A 21,102-nucleotide genomic window follows, 5' to 3' on the forward strand; every position below is an offset into this window, starting at 1 on the left:
TATCCATGTCATTTTTTTTAATTGAATATCACAGTGAAATGAAGGTCCATACCCATTTTCAGTTCACTCCATTGGAAATCTTCAGACACTTAAAAACATCTTTCTCACACTGTGGTTCTCTGTCGACACGGTCTCTATTTCACAGTACGGTTCATATCCAAAACAATTTTGGATATCCTTCGGGCTCCCTGCTCAACTCTGGGATCTCCCATGATGCTTTGTATATCACATGCACTTATGAATGAATGGTTTACTCAAGGTATGAAAAAAGTCATCCTGGAGAAACTGAGAAGGTATCATCTTGAAATAGTAAGATTGAAGATAAGGACTTATCTGCAAAGGTCCAGGAAAGCCGCTGGGCTCTGATCTCTTGGTAGCATCACAGGTGTGGACGTCCACACTACAAATGTGCGTTTTTCAATACGATGTGCCTTTTCTGTTACTCATGCTCTGGCTCTTGCAGATGTGCAGTGGCAGCCATATTTCAACTCTCCACCTTCACGCCTGCCACGGCTGCGTTAACTTCTTTTCCCCAGGATTTATGTCTCTCTCTCTCCCTCCTCTCTCTTTTATTGTTCTGCCTGGAGCCCTGCCAGACCCTAGGATCGAACTTCCCAATCTCACCAAACTCTTGGGTGAAGTGATGGAAATCCAGCTTGGTAGAAAAGCCCATGCTCCTAATGTGGGAAAGGAAATGGCTTGCCCGTCTCTGTGGAGACGTGCACAGTTTCCTGTTGTGGCTGAATAAATGAAAGTCGTGTTCTTAATTCCCAGACCCCAATTTCAAATGAACATAGTAGAGTTGCACAGACCTGATATGTCCAGAATTCTTGAGAAACTCTTGTGCATTTTGCTCGTCCACCCCCCTCATCACGTAGCTCAACCACAATGCCCTGGAGATGTTATCTGTGGAATAGCCAAGGAACAGTCTATTCCTAAAAGTATGAAATTGTTGATCAAAACTGCTTTCGGGTTTATTTAATCCCTTTAAGCATTATTAGAAAATCTCATGGAGCACAAAGAAGACTGGACTTTGAGTCTATGGTATTATTTCAATAAGGATAAAGCCAGATATAAAGGATTTTTGTATTGGCACCATGCTTAAATCCTCAATAAAGGATTTTGAGAAATAGTGTGTTTAAATTAAATATGATTCAGTTCCCACTGTTGAGGTGTAAAGAAAACCATCAGTGAGGCAGGATTGAGTGTCGAGGGGCAGCATGATCACCATGCATCATATGGAAATACGGACGTCAGACCTCACATGATTTTATAAGTCATCATTTCTTGGGGGTTCCTGGAACCTGAAGACTCCCCAGAGAGTGGTGTTATACCACATGTAGCAGCGTTTTTAAGACCACAGGGTTCAGAGGGCCTGTGTCCCTTTTTAGCTATATGACCCTGCGTAAATTATGTAATCCCTCCTTGCCTCATTTTTTTCTTATCTGTGAAAAAGATGATGCCAATAATAAAATATAGGAGCTACTCAATACTTTAAAAGTTCCCTTCATCACTCTTTGTGATTTGTTAGATAAGTTTAAAGTTGATTCTGATGCACATCCATGGACTAAAATCATACAATACAAACCAAAGCTAGTTAAGTTGAGGATCCTCCAAACAATGCCCTGAATCACCTTGTCCTTGGGTGTTGATCTCTTGAGACTGTTTTCTACACTGATACTCAGAAAATAAAGGTCTCATAGAACTCAGTGACCTGAGCCTAGTACAAACCCTGCCAGAACCCAAGTAACACCTCCGCCCCGTTGCTCAGACCGTGCTTCTCAGTGCGGATCTGCAACCCTCCTGTGGTTACTCGCCCTTAGACCACTGCCAACCCCAGCTGGCTGGTCATGTTTGTAGGTACCAAGGGACGCCAAGTCGTTTTCTTCTGGGGACAAATGCCCATTGATCTTAAATTAAGGCTTCATGAAGTTGTGTTCCCTCTTGACATAAGATGTTTTCAAATCAGAGTTTCCTGAAATAGAGGGCTAAAGCTGAACTCCATTCAATGCCTACCAATGGCTAGATTTGAATCTAAGGAAAAATAATAAATAATAAATAAAATGGTAAAGCCTAGTAACATCTTTATATATCTTATGCCAGGGTGGGCAAACTGGTTTATTGGCCAAATCTAGCACACCACCTGTTTTTCTAAGGTCTGTGGGCTAAGAATAGCTTTTTACATTTTTAAAGGGTTATATTTTAAATAAGTATGGAAGTACCAATGTAATATTCTTTATTTTGCCCCAATACGGAAAGTTTGCCAAACCCAGACTGAAGCTATTAGGAAAAAAAAAACTTTTTTATTGTTTTCTGAATTTAATTGCCTTCTTTATATCATAGCCTTTGTTTTTAAGATGAGAATTAGTGGCATTCTCTGTAGTCAACTTTGTTCTTCAAAATTGGAAGGAGAAAATGATAGAGTTAATTTGTAAAACCTGGTTTATAAGTTATCTGGAAAAATCTATAGTATAGAAGCCTCTGATTTAGGGGAACAATGTTTTTGCATATGAAGTATTTATATGAAGTATTTCATATTAAGTTATTGTATAAAGTAACCTGGTACTTGTGCCGAAATGCTGATACTTAATCGAGTTTTCTCATTAATCTCTGTGTTCCTTACATGCAGCACACACACATGTCTGTTTTGCATTTCAGTATGAAGCATACTTGAGGAGTTTTACTCTTTGAATATTTTTTTGGCAGGGGAAACAATAACTTTTCAAATGGGTTCCACAGAAGTGAATCAGCCCTGGCTCCATGGCATAGGTGTTTGAAAGTTTCTAATGCAACAATGAAGCAAGACCAAAGACCCAATAACAAACAGCTGAGTGGATCAATAACCCCTGTGTTTTCCATCCATGCTTATTTAAAGTGGTGCATGGAAAAAAAGGGCTCTCTATTTATATCTGGAACTTAATGAAGTGAAATTATCACAGCCGACAGGCGCGGGTGTTGTAATTCAGAGACAGGGTCTGGCTTAGAGGGATTTGCAGGCTGTTTTTATTCCAATTTTTAATTTTTTTAGTGAAACTTAATCCCCTAATCAGTTCCAATTTACATATTTGCTGCCTTTTTATTTTTTTTTCCCCAGCATGATTCTAAAAAGAGTGGTGTTGGAGGCATGGAGCGATTATTTGATTCAGTAATTAGTCATTGCAACGTGCCCTGCTGTGTTCTAAGCAAGCAGATCCGTGGTCAAAACACAGGTACACTCCTGAGCATAAAGCCGAGGACTTCTGCAGCCATTTGTAATTGTTTCATCTGCATGAATCGGTGTGCGCATGGACATGGGTACATGTGTGATTTCAACCAGATCCACCCTGAAAAGCATTGCTCACACTAGCTCTCCTTTCCAGTCTTAGGGGATTAATATTCTGCTAAATGAAGTGTTGCAAATTTGAATTTTATTTGGGGCTAAATGGAATACCAAATGCTTATACTTACGATCACGGTAGAACTGTGTTCTGATGTAGAATATTCTCATTCCCTGCATGAATGCACACTTCAGTGAAATTATCTTCCTTGTGAGGAAATGCCATGCCTTCACATTTATATGTTTTCTGTCAAATGTCTATTGAATTTAGGGATGTCCAAAAGCTTCATCACCTTCTTTTCTAAGGTTCAGTTCTCTCCCTTTTCTGACCTGGTAGTTATCCCTGAGGAAGGATCTCAGGAAGAGCTATGTGTGTAGGAAAGCAGTGGCTAAACATGAAATGCAGTTCTCACCGTGTTCTGAAGAATGATCAGTTATCTTGAAGAACCTTTGTGGATTTGAATTTGAAATTGAAAGTGTCTCCTTCTTTGGCACAGTTGGAAAATTAGGAATGGTTTCTCCCCTACACAGACCACAGGCTTATGGTATCAGTCATCTGAGGAGCTGCAGCTGAGTGAACAGGAGGAGGGGCTATCACTCAAAGTTCCACATTAATCCTAGAGTTTGGATGCTGGGTTTATCTACCTGGTAAATATTTATTTAGCTTCTGTTAAGTTCAGTCATAGAGCACCTTCCTAAAAGAGATTCCAGTGGAATATAGCAAAGGAGCCTAAATAAATCTGATCATGTTACATCTCATTTCTTCACCAGTGTTCATTGGAGTTTGTTGAGGATTATTTTTTAACAAGGGAACATCTTATGGAAAATGAGTCTTTCTGGGACAGTTCTTTACAGGGAATGTAGATATATTGAATAGGGCAAGGTTGACAGTGACCAGGACAGTTGCTCAGATAGTATGACCAGTGAAACAAGAGAATATAAAGCTGGAAAAATGACAAGGTAAGCAGAGAAAAAAAAAAGAGAGAGAGAGAGAGAAAGAGAGAGGAACAAAAAGAGAGAGAGAAAAGAATCAGCATGTCCTATGTAAAACCCTTCTGAAAAACCTCAAGACAAATAAACTAAAGGCTGACCGTAATTGGGGATAGTTGATGAGGAATTCTCCTGGGAGCTCATTTTGGGTTAGCCATGGTGTAAGTCAACTTGTGTGAAGGATATAGAGCACCTTCTATTGTTCCTTGATTCTAGAAAAAAGGAAAAGGCCCAATGGAAGGAAGGTGGGTTTTAAAATCAGATCAACCTAAGTTTTAATCCCAATGCAATTATTTCTCAGTCATGTGCCTCTGGCTGAAATGTTTTACCTTGCTCCTCCTCAACTGTTTTATTTAAAAGAAAAATGAAAATTATAATACCAATTGAATGTATGGATGAAATGAAACAACAGATTTAAAACTGCTTAACACAAAGCCCTGAATGTAACTGGTTCTCAGGACAGTAATGACTGGTAATGGTCATTGCGATTGCTTAGGCTGAGGGCCTTCAGTGTACCACGGCTTTAAATACTATCCTCATAAAGATGATTGGAAATTGCTTATGTTTTGATTTGAAAGAAAATGTCTAAGTAACAAGGTTTGGTCTTTGACGCTGGCTTTCCTACAAATTTCTTTCAGAAACTTTCAAACATTTGATATGAATTATATACTGTTTTCTAAATTGTTTTCCCTGGATGCTAATTCAATTAAAACCAAAAAAGTATGTCTTGATCATTCACAATATGCCCAGAAGCATGGTAGGCACCATGGGAGATATAAAAATATTTTTATAAGCTCTCTTTGTGGTTAAGAATATTATACTTTAGTTAGAGAGATAAAAACTGTGCCCATGAAACCGGGAAGAGATGTTAAAGTAAAAAAGAAATAAAAAAGCAAATAGCTGAGGTATTGCTTCAAACCAGTGTTACTATGAGAACTCAGAACAGGGAAGCATGGAAGATTCTTGTTAGCCTGGAACAAGGGATGATGGCCTTTTCTCCTGATGAGAAAGTGGTGGGAGAGATGATCCTTAATCTGGAGAAAAGTCTGAACAAAAGAGTGAGGGGAGAGCAGCAGGCAGAAACGATTCATCCACCTAACTGGGGGAGAAGAGGTACATTGGAGCACACTGAAAACACAGGTTGCATAGCCAGGTAAAATGGACTGACCAATGTTTGCAAAATCATTCTGTAAATTTGCTCTTGACTCATGGCTTGTGAATGGCAACAAAGTTTAAACTGACCAAAAAAAAAAAAAAATCCTTTCAAGAAAACGTTTGCCAACTACTCTTTTGACAACAGATTAATAGACACAATACATAAAGAACTCAAAAAATGCCTAATGGGAATTTAAAATTTTAGCAGGTCTAAAATGAAACCCTACAGTTATCCTCTCTTCCAAATCTATGAGCCCAACATCTATCTAGCCCAACATATACACAGTATAAAAACAAACAACCCAATTAATAAATGAGCCAATGAACTCAACAGACACTTCTCAAAAGAAGCAATACAAATGATCAACAAACTTCATTAGCAATTAGATAGACGTAAATCAAAATTACATGGAGATTTCTTCTCACCCCAGTCAGAATGGCAGCCTTCAAGAGTACAAACAAAGATAGGACATGCAGAAAAAGAAACAATTTCACACTGTTGGTGGGGTTGCAAATTAGCATAACCACTATAGAAATCAGTATGGAGTTTCCTCAAATAATTAGAAATGAAACCACCAAATGACCCAGCTATACCATTCCTCAATATTTACCTTGAAGAATTGAAGCCATCTTATTATAGTGATAAATTCATACCCATGTTTATAGCAGCACAGTTCCCAATAACTAAACTAGAGGATCAGCCCAAGTGTCCATCGATGGATAAAGAAAATGTGATATATATATATATATATATATATATATATATATATATATATATATATAAAGTTTTATTTCATTCACAAAGAAGAATAAAATTAAACATCTGCAGGAAAATGGATGTCACTAGAGATTATAATGTTAAATGAAATAAGCCAAACCTAAAAGGTCAAGATGACACAAAACCTTCACATTCTCTAGCCCCTGCTTCCCCAAATGTTAACATCTTTCTTTAGTATGAAACATTTGTCACAAATAACGAAGAACTATTGAGACATAATTATGAACTGAAGTCCAAATTTCATTCTGATATCCTGCATTTTTTTCCTTTTTCTTTTCTGGAAGCCCTCCCAGAAAACCATCACAGTTAGACCTCACATCTCATGAGGCAAGACTCAACTCTAATGCTCTCACACTTCCTCACTTTTTATGACCTTGAGGTTTTGAGGAGCACCTATTTGGTACCTACATATTTTTTGGTGTTTTTCTGATTTTTTTTTCATGATTACTTTCAGGGGGTGGGGGAGTCCTGGTCCTGGAAAGGAAGATGAAAAATTAAAACCCCACACACATTCTTTCCTATCAAGGGTCTACCCTGTGAATGTGACTGTCGCTGCTGTGTTTGATTGTGATCACTTCCCCAGGGAGCTCTTTTAACTTCTTCACTCCATGGTGAACCCTCCGGCCTTCCCACCTGCACTCTTTGGAAGTGCCAGGGTCCTACATTCAGCCCACAGTGAGGACGGAAAGTCAGGCTCCAGCCACATCTTGATGGTACAGTAGCTACGTAATTTATTTGAAATCCTTTGCAGAGGAGGATCATCTATTCTCTTTCATTTATTTATTTTCTCAATAAAAAATTTGCACCAATATGGATCATGAAATATGTATTCCATACTTTGGATTGTAACCTAATAGTAAGATAAAGGGGGGGCGGGGTACAGGTGAACAATAACTGCAACTGTATACAGATGTGGACCAGTGTACCTAGACAGTTCATGGGGCAGAACAGGACAGGAGATGCAATGGACAGTGTGAGTAGGAGGTGACAAAGGGACTTTTCAGGGGTTTCCTATATTTTTCTTCATCAAGACAAACTGCATTTGCCTGCATTCAAGCGTTTTTATCATATAGCTTCACCTTTATCAATAATCATATTTATGTTATCTCCTAATACACACCCCCTCCTCTAACCATCTCTAATTTCCAAATCAAGCCAGGGCTTTTGGGTCCCTTTGCCGTGTCCTTGTTTCAGCCCTTCTCAGATTTCCTACACTGATAGCTAGAATTATGAAGTAAAATACACAATGCTCAGTTTGATTTGAATTATAGACAGTGATTAATTTTATCATCTTTGTCCTAAATATTACATGAGCCATATGTACCTCAGTTACAGTATTTGGGCAATTTTATCTAAAATTTTAATTGAACTTGGTCACCCTGTGTTTCGTCTGGCTGATTCTGGCAATCCTCTGATAACACCTATCTTACTTTGTAACCTGCAGTTATATGCTATTATAGATCTTTCAAAATCATTTAGATTTTAGCTTCTCATAAGACAGGAATTATGTTTTATGCTTCTCTTTCCTTTAATGCAGAGAAATTTCATTAAAAAGGAGGCCACACAGTGGTCATTACAGGATAACCAGGACCTGAGTAGTCAGATTGGAACTTACCTCTGCAAGGTAGGGGTGTGGGGAGGGGCTCTTCAGGGGCTGGGCACATCCTAGATGTTTCCAGCCAAATTTGGTTTGAATCTTAGGAGTGTAAGGAAAGTAGTTAGGTTATGTGTGATGGTTGTTTTTCTCTCCAAGACTTTATTCAACCAAACTGAGATCATACAAACCCCTGAAATGCTCTGGTCTGGGGACAAAGTTGAACCCACTGCCTTTGGAAAGCTTAAAATCCCTACCAATCTTAGCATATCCTCAAGGTCATCTGGGGATTCCCCATAGAGATGGCATCAATGAAGTTTAAGTGCAGTGTATCCTAAATGGGGGTAATTTCACTCTCCTCCCTTGGGACATTGGGCAATACTCTGTGACATTTGCAATTGCCATGACAGTGCTACTGGCATCTAGTGGACAGAGAAAGCAAGAATACTGAATCTTATCATGCATAGGACCTAGGATGTACAGATTAAACACACACACACACACACACACACACACACACACACACAAAGACACATACAAACCATTGTGATCCAAAGGGTTGGCAAAGGGTCAGTAATGCCACAGGTGAGAAATCACAGTGTAGAGTCCGTAAGAGGCCTGAGGTGATAAGAGGCTTCCTTAGATTTGCAGTAGGATAGTGAAAACAAGGCATGGACGAGCCAGCGAAGTTCAACCTTGGATGAAGGACTGATACGGAATGTTGATTTGAGGTCATGATTATGCTGTAGACCCTTGGACATCAAGGCAGAAGGCATCTCAGGCTAGAAATGTGGTGAGCTTTGAACGTGAATCTACAAAGCTCCAGATTCTGAAGCACTGCCACTCCTGAAAGTAATGGTGAGTTTGGAAATGTGAGATGGTATGGAGGAATGTTTGGAAAAGTCACAGATGTTTGTGACTTCAGTGGGGTTGTGCTTCCATAGCAAAACAAAATATGGGGATTAGGTCATCTCAACTATGATTCTCATTGAAAGAAAAAAAAATTGTCTCAAATCTTCCTTTCCTATAGCTGAAGCAAGGCTAATGTGAGAGATTCTTCATTTTTTTTTTTTTTTGCATGCACATCACAACCTTGTTAGCTCACTATTTTAATCCTTCCTCTTCATCTTGTGGTCAAGTCACAGGAGCCCCATTTTCATCTCAGGCAGCCCTGATGAAGTTTATATGCTAAACCAGACCTAGAAAATGGGATCCGAGGACAAGCTGGATACACTGAGAACCTGTCTACAATTCTGTGGTTCAGAGTTTGGAACCAAACCCAAATATTTTGTTATGGGGGTTTATTTCACCTTGGCAAAACATGGTCTTCTGTTTTAAAGAGGGGGTGGGAGTTAAAAAGCTTATTAAAAAATTTCAAAATGCTTCTTCAACATCAAATAGCTCCTAGAAAAATATTTTGATGAGTTAAGTGTAAATGAATCAGAAACATATGGATTCCATTTCCTTTAGATTACACATGGGTTTCAAAATTAAGAGGAAAAGCACTCAGGGCAAAATGCATTTTGAATTTTATTGAACCCAAAATATTTGAGAAATAACTCAAGACACTCAAAGAACCCCAAATCTTGCCAGGATCCCGGATCCCTTGTGACGAGCAAATTAGATTTCAAAATTCCTCTTGCTTTAGTGATCTATGGTATTATGTAAAATTTGGAGGAAAAACTTCTATTCTATTTATGGTCTTTATCCCGGATATTTTCACTTACAATATTTGGCAAAAAATCTAGACTCTAAGGATACTTAAGATTGCCTAAATTGGCTGGTGGCTCGGCTTCACTCTACCCCACTTGATGACAACAACACGTGATTTGTCTCATATGCAGTCATAAAATTCAGGGATTAATCAAAGAGCTTTAGGATCATTTTTGTAGCAAAGAGTAACCAGCAGTATTTATAATTTGCCATTTTGCATTTAACTTTTCACTCACATATAAGGCATCGATGAAAATTTCTCCATTTTTTCTCATTGTTCTTATATTTTGAGAGGCCTTGTTTCTAGATCCTATATTTCAAAAACAAACCCTTGCTGGCTGGTTAGCTCAATCTTTCACTTATTTCAACAGCAATACCACAGTGTGGCTGGAGATGTCCTTAGATCACTTCTTTTTCTAGTTCCCTGAAAGCCACCATCTAAGTAAAAAGTTTTAAGACAGCTCCCTTGACTACACTTCCAATCAGTATTCTGTTTCTATGTCTTTCTTGCATATTATTTTGACAGTGATCGCATTTATTCTTTTTTTTTTTCATTGAATTCATTATTTTTAACACCTGCCTGATGGTACACATGGGGGTACATAGGACAAAAAAATAAGTCAGAGCATGCATCTTCATGGGAATGTCACGTATATGTACAATTCTTTGAGACCAGAGAATTACAGAGATGTAGTCTTCCAGAGTACACAGCGCCAAAGTAAAGTTCGCCAAAAAGGGGAGTGTTGCCCAAAATTATGACATGGAAATATAAAATAATAGTTGTCTAAATCTAATTTAAGTGATCTGTCTACAGCACTTTACAGTGAAGTGGGTTCAGAGTAAAAGTTGCTCTATTTTGTACATGTAATGTATTTTGGTCCATTCTTCCTCTGGCAAACTAGCACTGGTAATTCTAGATATAGCCTTGATGTCTCCACTGTGAGAGTTCCCATTTCTACCATAGTTGAGTGAAATTTCTCTAAATTTGCACCATACATCAAACATGCAGTTATTTATATCATTTTTAGCATTGTTTTTTAATCAACTTATTTATACTTCAGGGTCTCCTATAAACCACTGATATTTTTGAGAGAAAGGACTACATCCTGGTCTTATTTTGATAGCCGATGTGGAGCGTATGGCCTGGAACAGGCTAAGTGAGCACTCGAGTGTCATTGGTGGAGTGGACCACTGGATAATTGATGCTATTATTACAAAGGGAAGTGGAGAAAGGCAAAAATAGACCCCAGGACCAATCACAGTTGCATTACCCAAGTATCTTTAAGAATCACATTCTAAATAGATACATTATATTCCATATAGAACAAATGACTCATATTAGCTAAATATGGTTACTGGATACATAGACAGTGCAAGCCCAAAGAACAATCAGAAGTAGATATTTGGATTCATTTAGACTCATACTCAAATTCATGGGGCCAGTCATTTACTGCCCTCCCTCCATGCGGGACTGCAATTTCCTGAAGGCCTTCCTTGCAGTCTGCAGTTTAGGAACCATGGTGAGAACCCTAAATAGTTCTAAGTGCCATGTACTACCAACTTTAAACACATCCCAAATATAAACGTCTGATTGTATCAGATGGGAAGTGTGCCCTAAACTTCCTAGTTTAGGGTGTGTAGCCACCAAGCACGTTCTTCACATTTTCCAAAGACCCTTCTCAGTAGTTACTCACAGCTATTAAATCTTCTTAGATTTTTACATGGTTTCCTGGATTACAGACATTATTACAAAAGGACTGAGATATAATTCTAAGCAAACTCTTCTTTTTAGTACCCATGTATTCTGAGAAAACATGAGCCTTTTCTTTCTATTTGGGGCAAATGTTCTTGAGCCCCCCTTACTAGAGCAGAACAGTGATTTCCCAAAATTCCAGGACTCTGATCTATAGAGATCAAAAAGTCTTTATTTTTAAATTGAAATGCATAATCTATGTTCCGTGGGATCCTTGGCCTCTCAAATACACATGTAAAGAAAATTTAACAGGATTCAATATCTCATCTTATTCTTTAAGTTTCCCAAATCCTTGGCCTTTCCTGATTTTATTTAAGGCCTTGATTAGTTTATTAGTTTGACAGGGGCCCAGGTAATTACACTGGCTTCTAAGTCCTACAGTAGGTTACGTCTGCATCTCCCCAAACACACACAAAATTTAGTGCCACTGCAGCACTTCTGAAAACAAACAAAAGATTTGTGAACTAGTCACTAAGCATCCGACGCAATTAAACTGCATTTGCTTCTTTTTTTGGCATTCTCACACAATCGAGGCCTTGTGAGAGGTAGGCACTCCTCACATCAGACTGTGTTTTCTTTAGAGTAAAGGGTGCCAAAATCCTCCCACCACACATAGCTGAAGTCTCTACTAGCAGGAGGTGGACAGTTGCGACACACATACACACACACATGTGCACACACACACACACACACACACACCCTTCCTCCTAAGGCTGCTAAAACCATGCTATGTACATAAAGACACAAACCCGTAGCTACCAAAAATATTCATGTGAAGGAACAGGGATACAGCTTCCTAGAAATGGATTTGCTGCTGCCCACCGTCTCCATCAATGAGAGCATTGCTGAAGATAAAACAAACACAATTTCATTTAAAAGTATAGACATGGTTGATTAAAAGTAAAAGCCAAGAAAACAAAATGGAAACTGTTCTGGAAAAAGGTTGATACTTTTTTTTTTTTTTAAATATTTGAGACAAGTAAAAATAGAACTTACCTCGAGGTACCTAAATCTCAACCGCTTTTAATTGCCAACTTCAAGCTGTCACACTTGGAACATTTTTTGTTTCTTTTTTAATGAAAAGGTCTTTAAAATCTAGTTAATTAGAACTGACTACCATTAACTCTTTGATTGATTTAGCGTCCTGTTGTGCGGGCCTGTGCTCACAAGTTCCCTGCTAGCTCCCCTGGGTTGTTCTCCACGTTGGTGTGGACGCTGGTATAGAGCTGGAGTCATACAAGGGTCCTTATTACAAAAATAATTCATCAGGGGAAAACTGAAGAAGGTGGATGTGTGGTCTAAGCAGATCCAAGTCGTTGAAGAGTCTCTTACCCCCACTCAGTATCCAACAACACCTTGAGCCTCTCCATACTCTTCTTCTCTTCATTATGCAATACATATTGGTGAGTTCTGTATTCCAACCAGTTATATGAAGAAATAAAATTTGTTGCCTCCATACATACTACCATACATTTGCACTTGCATAGATACCATCATGTATTGAGCAGTAGACAAAACAGACTTTTATAAACATGTTTCATACATGATTCATAAAATCCTCTAAAAAGTCTGCATTTTCATAATAATCCTGAGGATTAGCAATCAGTAATAATTCACATGTAATAAGAATCTGAGTTTGAATTTGAGCCCAGTGTTTTCTGATCCCAGAATCTGGCTTTACTGATACCCTCTTTCTTTGTCTGTGAAGTTCTTTATTTTCAATGTGTCAACATTGCAGCTCTCATTCCATTATTTTATGGGGTTCTGAAGAAGTGAGAGTAATGCATCCTTAACCAAGTAATTAATGGAAACCAAGTTCTCTACTTTCTCCCATACAAATATCGTCTTTAGCAATATAGACACTTTTCTCCATTAGTCATTAGTTTGCTAAAGTATATACCAGGACTTGAAAGAATTATGGCATGCCTTAAAAGGTGTTCTTTGCAATACTTCTTTGCATGTTGAAAGAATCATCTCACAGACTGATAAAGTATATTTCATTATCAAAAAGAATGTTACTGATGTGAGTGAAAAGACAATTCTCTATAAGTTTCTCACATTTTTTCCAGTCTTACAAATAGAGGGTACTCATGCCTGTGTTTTGAAATCTCTTTTCAAAACTATTTGAACAGAGAACAGTCTTGAAAAATATAGATAATATCTACCTCTAGAGGAAAAGGCAGCCATTCTTACTGCCCATTATAAGACATTCAGAGTCTCTCAGCTCTGAATCCGTCGACCTAGCCCTCTCTGTGCTGAGATTCTCTGGTCCTTGTTATATAGCCTGGTGGGAATCAGAGCTCAGAGAAACAGTGCAAAAATGCCTGGGTACTGTGGCTACTGTGATTGCTGTGACTAAAGTGCTATCTTTCATCTCTGACCCAAGAGTTGCATGTCTCCTATTAATACCCATAAAATTTTATCAGACTTATTTAAAAGCTTGTGAGTAGGGAAAATTCTCACATCTTCACCAATAATAACATCATAACAGATCCATACTATCAGTGAGTAGTTTGTCAAAATCAGCTTTGCCACACTTAAATATTCATAGTAGAGATGTAAGCTTATTTTTGTCTTGATGCTCTGTGATTATTACCAACCTTCCCTGAGATTATGAATAATTCCTGCTATCCATCCACTGGAATGTTCATTTCTACATCCCATCCTTCCTATTAAGTATTTTTATATATCTTTAAAAGGAATAATATTATTAATGAAACTTGGCAAAAGTTTATAAAGTACTCTGTGCTTTGTTATGCAATCAGTCTGCTCCTTTCCATTACAATGTAAAAATAATGCATTATATTTATTTAAGATCCTAGACTTTGTGCTGTTTCAAATGCTATTTTCCTAGGTGAGTCACATGCAATTGGGAATTACAAGTTTTTATATGAGTGGGTCTCCTAAAAATGAGATAGAGTCTTTACATAAAATTTTCACTCATGAAATTGAATTATATCATTTGTTGTGCTTTTCTTTTTATTCTCATTAGAATCTACTGTCTCTAAAGATTAGTATGCAGTAAGATCAGTATGAGTTTTTGATAAAAATGAAGACTAAGACCTCCTCAGACTTTATTTTGATTCAGGATTCCTGGTGCTGATATCCAGATTAAAAAAAGAAGGAGAAGGAGAAGAAGGAGAAGAAAATTAAATTAAATTAAATCCTGGAGCAATTATTTTACAAAACATGTAGATGTGATGGAAAATCTGTTAGAGCTGCAATGGAGAGACTAAGGGTTCAAGATTTTTGACTTTGAGCAAGATGTTGACCCTTCAATGATCTGATGTATTCCTTTATAAAACTGTCACATTAAATTACAATTTAAGAATTTGTTTTAATTTTGTATTCTATTATTTGATAGATGAAGAAATGTTTCTTCTAGGAAGTCTTCTGCTGGACCCCAGTTCCACGGAAGATGAGGCAAGTATTAAGTGCTTCATGTTTTACGGGGAGATGTGATCCTGGATAGTGGAGTGAGGAAAGTATGAGTGAGGCTGGAGCAGATAGAAGAAAAGTCAAGGTGATGGGTCATCAAGGTCGCCACCCCTTCACGGCGTGACCCTGCAAAACCGGGCCTCATGAGCTGTCTCCAGATGGGTTATGGAGGAAAACCGTTCCTCAAATAGCCCTTCAAGTACATTGATTGAGGGAATAAAAAGTGGCCCTCGAGGTCCCTGCTATAGGTCCCACTCAGATGCCCTCATGCCCTCCTGTTTTCGCTGGTTTTCGAGTGACAGTGGCGAGTATCTGTTTCCTGTGAGGACAACAGTGCCCAGGGGGTGTGTCAGGCTGAGGGAATCTCATGGTCCTACAAATCATCAACATGGTTACCTATGTGTTCTCACTTCCTCCTCCACCATACCTGTGGCTCAGAATTATTTCCTAAATATTTATATGATAACCTTGAGAGCAGGTTTGTTTTAAATTAACAAGATAAAAACCAGAGTTTTAGGTGCCTTGAATTTGGGGGATGTTTCTAGTTTTACATTTTCTCAGCTTTTGGGCTACAGTCCCATGCATTTTGAAATACAGTTTCTAGAGATGTAATATACACAACATTTTTAAATAACTCGGTTACACTTTCTGACAGAGTAAAAGATACAGGTGATATTATTGAGATGCTTCAAGGAATTATGTTCTTCTTTGCTTGATTTGGTGTTCAGGACTTTTCTCATTGGTGACACAAAACCCTGTTTCAAATCCTGCCCTATCATTTGTTAACCGGGATCTTAGTCAAGATAATTTAACTCATGGGATAATAATTCATTCTCTGATAAAAGAATATTAATAATTTCTACAAAAAGTAAGTGTTTTGAAAGTTAGGATATGTAATAAGTACAGGCAAAGTTTCTGACAAATGTATAGAAGAGTAAGGCTAATGTCCCAAATAAATTTTTCTGAGAAACTTTCTATAAGCATCTCTTGACTGATATCACTGTAGCAAGCCATAACACAGGCACATTATCTTTAGCATTTTCTCTGTTTCTAGATGAACATTTATATTAAGGGATAAAAAATCAGGAGGAAAAATTGAAATGTAGAAAAACCACATTTAAAAGTCCCTCTCTCCAGTGATACATTGTGTCTATTATCAGTCAGTCTGTATATGTGTCTATCTACCTTCTATTCTCCCTTTCTATTTACTTCTACAGTTCTAAATATATTTATCTATCTATTATGAAGATAAATGCAGATAAATATCCTCATTTAGAATAGGGTTCATGGTTGTTGTATTTTAAAATTAACACACTATTTAGTTAAGACAAAGGCATTCTGGTTGGGTCTGTCATTTATCTGCATGAGCCTTATGCCTATGAACAAAAGTGTGGTCATATCCTCATACAAATAAAACATTAGTAATAGTTTCCAGTAAAATGAGATTTTTAACTATTTTTACTGTAAATTAATATATATGCAATTTTAACAATTACATTTTTAAAATCTGTAAGTCCACCACATAACCAACCTCTAATTTTATGGGAATGACTTCAGAGGAGAGTTTAGACTTGAAAACTGTTGTTCATGAGCAAAGGCAGTCTTACCCCACAGGTAACTCTCCAGAGGTTTTCTCCTGCTTTGGACCACTCAATTTTTCCACAAGTATACACTTCAACCTGCTCAGGGGTAGGGGAGAGCTGGGAGAATTAAACTGCACCTTGATGGGGTAGGATTCCCCATCTCTTATTAATGTAAGTCTTTTATTGATGGAAACTTTTGTGAGAAGGGAGAAGGGAGAAAGGATATGATAACAAGTCTGTAACTGCCCCAATGTTTAATTACTATTCTCTACATCTGTATGTATTTTACGTAATCAAATGCTGTTACCATAACCTAGAGGATCCACAATGAGGGTCTGAAACAGTGAGATAATTTATATAAATGCATTTTAACAAAATGATAAACCATATCTACTTTAAAGGTAAGTTTAAATAACACCTCAAACAGTTACAAGACCCATTCATTCATTCATTCATTCATTCGTACAGAATATCCACTAGCTACACTTCATACAGAATATCACATTCATACAGAATATCCACTAGCTACACTTACCATGAAAAGTTCTACAAAACTATCAGCTACTAAGGCAAAACAGGTGGCAAAAGCCATGCGACCTATAGAGACTGTACAATAGTAAAAGTGGTTCAAACTCAGAAGTGTGCTATTTTTATAAGTAGAGAATAAAACAGACAACATAGATTCAATAATAATAATAAAACCAAAATAATCCTTACATAAACATATCATTCACAAGGCTGTTCTTGAAAAATAAAAGCTGATGCACCTTCTTGAAGTCAATGATTTCCATGTACAACGTCCATGAAAAGCCCAGATCCAAAAGCAAATTTAAACTTACAAATGTGCCATGAGTATTCTGTAAAGAAATAACTGTTTAAACATGCAATCCCATAATTAGCCTGGATCTTTCATTCAAGCTCTGCAGGTCAAAACCACCAACTTTTCCAAGTCAATGGGGAAAAACCTTCCATTTCTCTCTTGTGTATTTGGATGTGTGTAATTAGACTTTGCAGATGCCAACAAAAACCCATGAAGGCTTTCTCTATACAAGTTTAGATTGTTCCCGCTCCAGGAATGGGATCAGAACGTGCTGGTACACCATCAGCAGCACCACTGAATGGGAAATACCACCAACCCATCTCAGCAAAGAGGCTGCCGCTCTCCACTAAGATAAATATATCTGGGATAAAAAATAAATGGAGTGGACCTAGCAAAAGCAAATGCCATTAATCTAATGACTGCAATGAATTTGGTGTTGAGTTTTGCCTGCTAATTGACATGGGTTTCCTTGGTAGTTGACATTTAGGCTGAACCTGTGTGTAGATGAGCTATTAATGTAGCAAAATTGGAGGTCCCTGATAACTGTACCAGGAGCATCTTTTGGACTATATATTAATAAAATCAAAATCACGGTGGTTTAAACAGGTCAATCCCCCTCCACACATACACACACCCTGTGTGTTGGCTTGCCAATTCAGGACAGTTAAGGTGACGCCTTGCAGTTAAGGAGACTCACATTCATTTTTATTTTGCACTTTCCTGGTAGCCCATGCTGACCACAAAACATGAGCCACACCCCATGTTGTGCCATACAACCCTGCTAATCTTTAGTGGAAAGGTGGGGAAATGTCCTCTGTCCTTCTGAATCTCAGCTGGTCTTCCTGATTTGTATGTTAGCAGTAGACTGGATCATAAAGGATGTTGTTTGACTTCCAAAGTGAGATCCTAATGACCACATATGGCTCTGTCTGGTTTCTTGGAATATCTGCTCTCAGAATCTAACACCTATACTGTGAGAAGCCTAAGCACATAGGGAGGCCATGTGTAGGTGTATTCTAGTTGACTCTCCCCCCTGAGCCTTGCTTAGACACCGCCCTAGTGTACTGGACTTTTGATGAAGAATTCTCTAGGTAATTCCAGTGCTCAGTCATTAAAGTCTTCACAGAATACTTCATGTTAAAGTCTTCTAGAATATTTAGTCAGTATAAAACAGATGCCATTATACATTACTGAGCTTGGAGAGGGTTATTACACAATAATAGATAACTGAATAAACATGTTCAGCATGCCACTAAACTCCAAAATGCATGCCAGAGGTCCAGTCATTGCATCCATATTTCAGATAGCCAGAAGAAACCAGACAGAACCATGTGGTCATTAGGAAGAATCACAGAATATATTCATTTCATAATATTGATGAGAACCTAATCATCTGGAATTTGATGCTATACACTCAGATAAGGAGTTATGTCTACAGAAAATTGTTCATTAAAATGAAAATCTAAGGAGGGTAATGCCAAAGTGTAGGTATCTTCATGAAATCACTACTTTGCTTATAAAAATAGTTGAGTTTCTCTAGATGATAAAGGATGGTTAGGAGAAACCAAGGGTACTGCCTCAGAAACAAGCAGAGACAGACCACATGGCTCAGGAACTCCATGGCTTGAGGGTCCTGGGTGTTCGGAGAGTAGGGGTGGGATGTATGTAAACTAGATTTCTTTTCTCTGGCTAAGGATAGGTCAAAGGCAAACCTTTATACCTTTCTTATTTTTCCGATCCCCTTGCTGTTATTCTACTACTTTTATGGTAAAAAGATTTAATTCAGTGTAGCCTGGTCCCTCTCATTGCCACCCTGTCTTTGACTTACATTGTTAATGCCCATGTCTTCTTTGGAACTTGGATCAAAACATGTATTTGTGCAAAGATGCGCTTCTTCTGACAGCCAAAATCTAGCTAATGTTGTTACAGTGGGAAACAATTGTCTGAATTTAAACTGGGATGAGGATTTGATTCATATTATACCAATTAACTCTTGTGATGGTTCATCTGAATTTTCGTCTCCATCAGATTAGAAGACGATTAAGATTAAGGGGCTTCTGGGTGTATCCAGGGAGTTGTTTCTAGGACTTATGGGCACATGGGACAGCAAACTGACCTATCCTAAGTGTGGGCAGTGCAATCCAATAAGTTGGGGGCCTGGATGGAACAAAAAGTTGGAAGAACAAGGAAAAAGCAGCAGATGCACATTTGAGTCTTCTTGAGCCAGTTCTTTGATTGCTGCTGTGATCACCCAAGGACCTCACACCCCAGTTCCTTCACTCTTCCACAGCATACTCTGCCTCAGGACTCTCCAGGGAGTGCCCAGGTCTTTGGTCCCGAACTGGGGCTACATCATTGATCCTTCTTGTTCTGAGGCCCCAGCTTCTTGGACTGAGCAGCTGTGGGTATCTCCAGCTCTCCAGCCTGCAGATGGCCATTGTGGGACTATCGAGTTCTGGACATGTAAGCCAATATTTTTACAATCATTTATATATACATACATACATATATAAATATATAGTTAGTTAGTTAGTTAGTTAGTTAGTTCATTCTGTTTCTCTAGAGAACCCTCTAGAGAATTCTAATATACCTTATACCTCCATGGAGGACTTCCTCCATAATTAGACTGAATACTGATTCACTGAATTTAGAAAATGTTTTAAAGTCTAATCAGTCTCTTCTTTGAACACTGGCACATCAGCGATGTGGCCAGACATTGCGGGGATTCTGGGTGACTGAGCTTAGAATAGCTCTTCCAAGATGGCTACTGGATATCCAAGGGTAACCTGGTGTGGACTTGAAGTGAAATCACTACTTTCCTCTGAAACAAAGGGCCTCTGAAGAACGTGAGAAAGGTTCATGGCAGCAACCATGATGAATAATGATAGTTGGAAGAAACAGCATTTAATAATGATGAGAGTGATTTATCAGAACTAATTTATATCAAGTATTTGGTGAAAACGTTTGCATCTGTTATCATGCTGGTCCTTCCCGACAGCTCTGTGAAGTGGTCTGTTATCTTCAGCGAACCAGCAGGGACGCGGAAACTAAATAAGGGACATCAGTCTGCAGAGCTGGGATGCAAATTCAGGCCACAGGGCAGATAGCAAAGCAAACTGGGCATTGTGTGAGCTCTAATTTGGAAGGTCTGTTCTGTATCCCGTCTTCTACCTCTTCAGACCTGGGCTCTCTAACCAACTCCCTGCTGAAGAGTTCTGATGCACAGTCAATACACCGACGAACACACGGGCATTTCAAATGTAAGAGCCTAGTGGAAAGAGCTAGAGAGTGAGGTAGACGGAGGCAGGAAGGCCCAGCACCACTGGGATACAGGTGACTGTGTCAGAGTGAAGGACACAGCTTCTTCCTTCCTATTTTTTTTTTCATTTTTGTAAGACTGTGTTGCCCTAATAGAGGAGTGAAGCTTAGAGGCAGCCTCATTTGAATGTGTTTTGGGAGTGAGCCTAATACCTCATATTTTTCAAAAGAAAACACACACATACACACACACACACACACACACACACACACACACACACACATGCACACACACTCACCTATATAGAAGCCAAAAATATCAAGCTGTTCATGGCTGTTAAACAGCCAGGGAAAGCTGAGTCGCACCCTTGTGTGTTTTTCTTTCAAACACGTTGACCACCCTCCCTTTGCAACATCTTATTTAGTGAAGCACAAATTGTACAAATGGAAAGAAAAAGAAAAAGAATTTTTTTTTTTTCAACACTAAAATTTGGCTTCGGCCTGAAGTTCTCTTTCATCGGCAAAAACTCCTTCACTTTCTTTCTTCCCCGTTTCAGGCATGTTGTAGAAATCTCTCCCTGAATATCCAGGCAGGGAAGGGTTAATTTAAAGGCTTGGAGCCAGGACTCTCTCAACTGGGGAATTGGCAGCTCACAGTTTGGAGTGCTGCCTTGAATGTCTGACTGAACCTTTTTATTATCCTT

This window comes from Urocitellus parryii, chromosome 7 (assembly GCF_045843805.1).
Source record: "Urocitellus parryii isolate mUroPar1 chromosome 7, mUroPar1.hap1, whole genome shotgun sequence".
Taxonomy (NCBI): Eukaryota; Metazoa; Chordata; class Mammalia; order Rodentia; family Sciuridae; genus Urocitellus; species Urocitellus parryii.